A 6,000-nucleotide genomic window follows, 5' to 3' on the forward strand; every position below is an offset into this window, starting at 1 on the left:
GTAGCTCCCTAAGCTGTGCTGGCTTAGTTCCACTGCTGCTGCTGCTGCTGCTTTTGTTCGTTGCTATGGTAATGGCATCTCCAAAATGCTACATCCAGACTGCAGTGCCCCAAATAGCCCTTTCTGGACTCTCTTCATGGATCCTAGCCCTGCAGCGCAGTGCCAAGCCTCAGCTACTCTCCATGACCTCTTCGCATCTTCAAAACCAGCACCACCTGGGTGACTCTTCCACTACAATGTTCAGCTGCCAACACTACATAGGACCTTGGCCATGTCTGGGACACAGCTTCTGTGTGCTAACTCTCAGGAAACACTGCCCTGAAGATTTCGCTTCAGCATTCAGCAACGCTGGTCTCTTCTTAATCATTACAAACATGTCAGCTCCAGATGACCAGCAACAATATCCCAGCAAAGTAAAGATTTTAGTTTGGTAGTTCTAGTATCTTGTTGATCACATCTGACTCCTTAGCCACAGCTAACCAGAAAAAAAAATCTAAATTTGAAATAATAAATGTTCCCAATAGAGCCTGGAAATGCACCTCTTCAATAGAATTTGCAGAGTGCTCATAAATCTCCAAACGTGGACCAAGTTCAGATAGCGTTCTCTGAGAATAACACATAGAACTTTAAAGACATAAAGATTAAAAGGTTATTTCAGAGAACTCTTGTATCAAATAGATAGTGAAGAAAGAAACAGTGTAGCAGGAAGGGAGAGACCACCTCTGTGCAAACGCTGGTTGAGGGGGCAGTGCTGCATGGAGCTACAAAAGCCTCTCCCACAGGAGGACCTAACTGAGGACGGCCTGAGAGACCAAGGATTGCTAATGCAAATAATGTCAGCCAATCAGGAACTGCTATTTAGAATAGATACTTTCTTGGAACCAATGGCGTCATGGGTGGAGGGTATTAAAGGAGCTGGCGGCAGTGAGCAGATGCACTTTCTGCAGGAAGTCTGTTGCCAACTCCCAGTCCCCAAGACCAGGTGGGGGGTGAGGAGGCTGCCCAGGGCAGAGGCAACAAAACCATAAGAAAGAAACAACCTAAGAAAAATCATCAGTAAAAGCAAACAACACACCAAGGTGGGACCGTAGGTATAGTATGTGTAAAAATATTTAATCTTTTGGAGAGGCAATAAAAATTAATTCTATCAATCACTCAACTATTGGTTTGAGAAAAAAAGAAATGAGAATGAGGGGATAATATGCGCAGAACACAGCTGTAGGCTAAAGTTGCGTATCTAAATGGCTGTGGGAAAGTTTGCTGTCAGGGAAAATAAACTTAAAGTAAGGCCATGTGTGTGTCCCTGGTCTGCAACCATGTTCATGCTCATGGACCTTGCTGCCACTGAGGACCATATTGCTGTTCCTTGCCTGTACTGTCTGGAGACTGTGTTGATGTCCATGCTCTGTGCTGCTCCTGGACTATCATGGTAGCCGTGGCATGTACTACAGCAGAGGACCGTGCTGGTGTCCCTGGGTAATGCCACCGGAGACCATGCTGAGGTCCTTGTCATGTGCTGATGCTGGAGGCCATGTGGATGTGCCCAGGGTCTGTGCTATGTGGAAGTCCATGATCTGTTCTCTAGCTGATCTTACATCAAGGGCAAGGAAGCCTCTTCTGCAGAGGAATCGATGACTACAGACTCAGTTAAGGAAGAGAGACATAGAAGGCTTCTGTGACAACCCTGGCCCCACCCCACTCCCAAAAAAGTGACAGCTTAGACAGAAGTCATCAAAGACAATGCTTGGAAAAGGTGATAAGGATGCTGACGTGTAGCTCTCCACAATATACTGCTTTTGGTGGAGTGGAACTCAGTTTTCTTTAAGGGGCTGTCCACTGGAAATTTAACCGTGCTCCAGTGACTCTATGGTAACACAGATTGGACTTGACTTTCTGTGGGGAGGGTCACAAGGTGAGGGGAAACCTGGGATGACAGGTAAGTGGATGTGTTTGGAGTGCACTATGTGGAATTAAAAAATAATCAATTAAAAAGAGTATGTTTGAAGAAAAGGAAAGAATTCAGTATGTAATACCAATGCTTGGAATGAGGATACTAATCCAATAAGCTAATCTAATAAGTTACACACACACACACACACACACACACGAAATCATTTCTTTTTCTCTAGAGAACACATTGGGTCACAGTAAAATTAACTTCAGAACAATATGCTGTTCAGAGAAGAAAATGTACAGGAGATATTATTTATAGTATATTTCTCCAACAAAGATTTAGATCCAAAATATATTAGGGGGACAAAGTCTTCTCTAAATTAAAGACAGATAACCAAATCGCAAAATAATGAAGGGACTTTAAAAGTTATTTCACGAATCAGGGTATATGTAAAAATATCTTTAAAAAACTGTAAGATGTTTTGATGTTTTTCTCAATACATTTGGCCATCAATGAAAATAAACACACAGTGAGCTCCCACAATGCACCATAGAACTAGCAGATTTCAAAGAAGAACCTCAGACAGTGACAAGGATTTGGTGATGCTGAAACATCCAGGCACTGATGGGGACATGAAATGTTGTGACCCCATTGAAGCTAGCAGTGTCTAAAGCTGAGCAGGCATTGTGTATCTCAGGAATGCATCCAGAAGTTCAAGAAGAGATATCTGAAAGACTGTTCACAGAGCACACTGTGTGATGACCCAGACCTCCTATTACCCAGAAGCAATCAATAGTAAAGTGGGAAAGTGCTGCATGACAAAATGTGCACTGGAATGAGACTGCAAAAATCCATAGTTAATAGAAGGGTGAAACTGAATACAGTAACCTGCCCTGCAACAGACAGCCTATGGGAATGGGTTCACGGCGTGTGAGTTACACGTGCATCCAGGAGGCACACTCAGCTGACAGAACCGCCTTGTGTAATTAGAAATCAGAGTAGTGGCTAATCCCTGAGGTGGGAGAAGTAGAAACTGGAATGAATGAATGAGCTCTTAGCACACTCCTTACACTCTGTTCTCCATCTGGAGTCTACTGTACGGAAGGGGTGCTTGTGGAAGGTTCAACACCTGCACACTGTGCTCACTTTTCTGCAAGTGTGTGCTTAATTCTGCAATCAATGTTAACTACTGTGTTTTGATATTATTTAAACTTTTTTTTACTATGTGGAAAACATTTAAAGGAGTCAGGTAATTAAATTCTAAACGCATCTAATTATCCCAGACACAATCTAATTCAATAATTAGGTCATAACATCAGAATTGTTTTCAAGGCAAAAATATCAGAGAAATTTTGACAAAAAAAATAATACTTATTAACTACATACCAAAATACTAGGCTGGATTTTTATTTAAAAATAAAAAGGACTGCTCTTGCAAAGGACCCAGGTTCAATTCCCAAAACCCACACAACTACTCACGGCTGTGAGTCTAGTTCACGAAGATTCCATACTCTTTTCTGGTCTCTGCAGACACTGGGCCTGCATGTGTCACACAGGCCTACCCGCAGTTAAAACACCCCTACACACAAAACGAATGAATGAATAAATCTTTAGAAATGAAAAGACATAAATATATTTATTCCATAGACTAGCTGAGTGTTTAATGAGAAGAAATGAGTGCACGGTGTTTTCGTGGTGAGATGGCGATTTCACAGCCAGTCGGTGTATCCACGGCAAGGTTGCTGCGCATTAAAAGAAAGAAAAAAAATAAACAAAAAGGAAACCTAATAACTTCCCCTTGACTTTGAGGGCCTCATGAGCCATTCGTTGGTTTTGTTTTAAGCACTGTGGTGCTGTGTGAAGATACAGTCCTGACCAGCGTAGCAATCATTTTCCAACGCGCTAAAAACGTCTTCACTATTAAGGTTCATAACTTACCTGTTACACAGTGTTTTTTGTGGCACTGCATATCGATCCCAGCACCCACTGCTTACTAGGCATGAGCTCTATAGAGAATTATCCCTGCCCCTCTCTAACTTTTTTACTTTGTGACAGATTCTCACCTATTTGCCCGGGTTGGTATTCGCTTACCCTGTGCTCAGGTCTGCCGTGAACCCTTGAATGTCAGCAGCCTCCTGAGTAGCTGAGACTGCAGAACTGAGCTGTGGAGTCCGGCTTTTTATACAAGCAGTATAGGGTTGGTCAGACACAGCAAATTCGTACTGAACACATCAACTTGTTTTTTCATACAGGGTGACGTTGATACTCTATAAGAAGAAAACTATATGATAACTAGTGACACACATACCTTGACTCTAACCAACAACTCTCTACTCGAACTTAAGGCCTGTGCAACAAGGGAAAACCATGCCTGGTCCTGGAAACCTAGCCAACTCCCCAGGGCTGGTGAAGTCGTGGAACTTGGAGAAGAACCTACAACCACCACTGTACTAACCCGGTATAAAGCTTAACTACACTCTAAACATTTGTCCTCATACCCACAGGTAAGTATATTCCTCACCCCTCACCAAGAAAATGTCTCTTTGTAACAGAGAGAGACCATTACAGAAAACCACAACCTATCAGAATTCAGAGTTATTGAGCACAATCCCACGAGATATGTCTACAGCCCAACTCCCACATCTAAGGCTGAGGAATCAGTGGGGGTTGGGGGGGGAGAAAGGTGTTAAGTGTCCTCATCCTAAGGGGAAGCTCCACTCGTGATGTCTTGTGAATATAGCTGTCTAAATACGAATGAACAAGACAGCACCAATGAACATGCTAATGTGGATAAGAAGAAAGGTCGGGAGTTCGGAAGGCCTCAACCCTACACAAAGGACTACAGGCAATTAAAGAATAATGAGAGCTTGAGAAACTCTTCCCCAGGGAGGAGGAGCACACCAAATGGTCAGCCCTGAAATCAAATGCATCAAGGTACCATATACACAATGATGTTATATTTATGTATTTAAGGATGTTCTCTCTCTCTCTCTCTCTCTCTCTCTCTCTCTCTCTCTCTCTCTCTCTCTCTCTCCTAGTGTTGATGTCTACATGCAGGTGAGGGCAGGCACAAGATAAGGTAAGGCCTGTGATTGGACAGTGAAAAAGAAGGGCAGGCACAGAGTTTTTGAGAGGTAGGAGAAATAGGAAAAGAACCAAGATGGCAGAAGAGAAGGACGACCCAGATCTGTGTGGCTTTAAACTGCCACAGGTAGCTATGAATATCTTATAAGGGATGGATTGTTACAGGACAATCTGTCCTATCTAGGTGTCCTATCAATATCAATTGGCTCTGAGTTTTTTGTGTGGACATTTTGTGCGGTGAGAATTTACTGATATAAATCTGATTGATAAATTACAAGCCTCTAGAGTTTTGCTTTTACCGGGTTACTGGGTATTGTGACTGAGCAGGGTCAGTAGCAAGAGAGCTGTGAGATAGGCAATCGTTGCATGGGGCTGGCGTGGCAGCAACCACCAAGGGAACTTAGTGAGTTGGGTGGAGACCTTTCAAGAGCTCTGGGCCAGAGAGTCTGCCCAGATGAGAACACCCTGCTGCCTCGTGGCCCGTTGGTGCCAGCTTTAGTATGGGATGGTGCATCCTTTTTTATTATATCCTGCCTTGTGTGTGTGTGTGTGTGTGTGTGTGTGTGTGTGTGTGTGTGTGTGTGTAATAAGGATTAAAGAAAAAAGGATGCCATGAATTTGAAAGAGATGGAAATGAGAGGATTCAGTGAGAGAAAAGGGAAGGAAAATGGTGTCATATTACAATTTCAATATATATATATAATAAGAAGTGAAGCTTATTTGGAAGAGCAAACTCCCTTATAAGAAAATACCTTTTTCTACACAATGCACAATATTTCGATTTAATTATTCTTTCTACTAGAATTTTGAAGCCATAATGAACCAATGGGCCCTCTGAAGTTTAATATTGGAGGTTGAATATTCTCAAAAGCAAGTTTTCCATGGTTTGTGCTCAAAATTAACATGGATAAAATATTTCCTTCTATTTTCAGTACAAGTTGTATATGCTACAGTTTAATGCATTAGAGACAATGTTTAGCAATCTGTCAGAGACTTGAAACATCGAAAGAACTATTACTTCT

The sequence above is a fragment of the Rattus rattus genome, chromosome 1 (genome assembly GCF_011064425.1).
Source record: "Rattus rattus isolate New Zealand chromosome 1, Rrattus_CSIRO_v1, whole genome shotgun sequence".
NCBI lineage: Eukaryota > Metazoa > Chordata > Mammalia > Rodentia > Muridae > Rattus > Rattus rattus.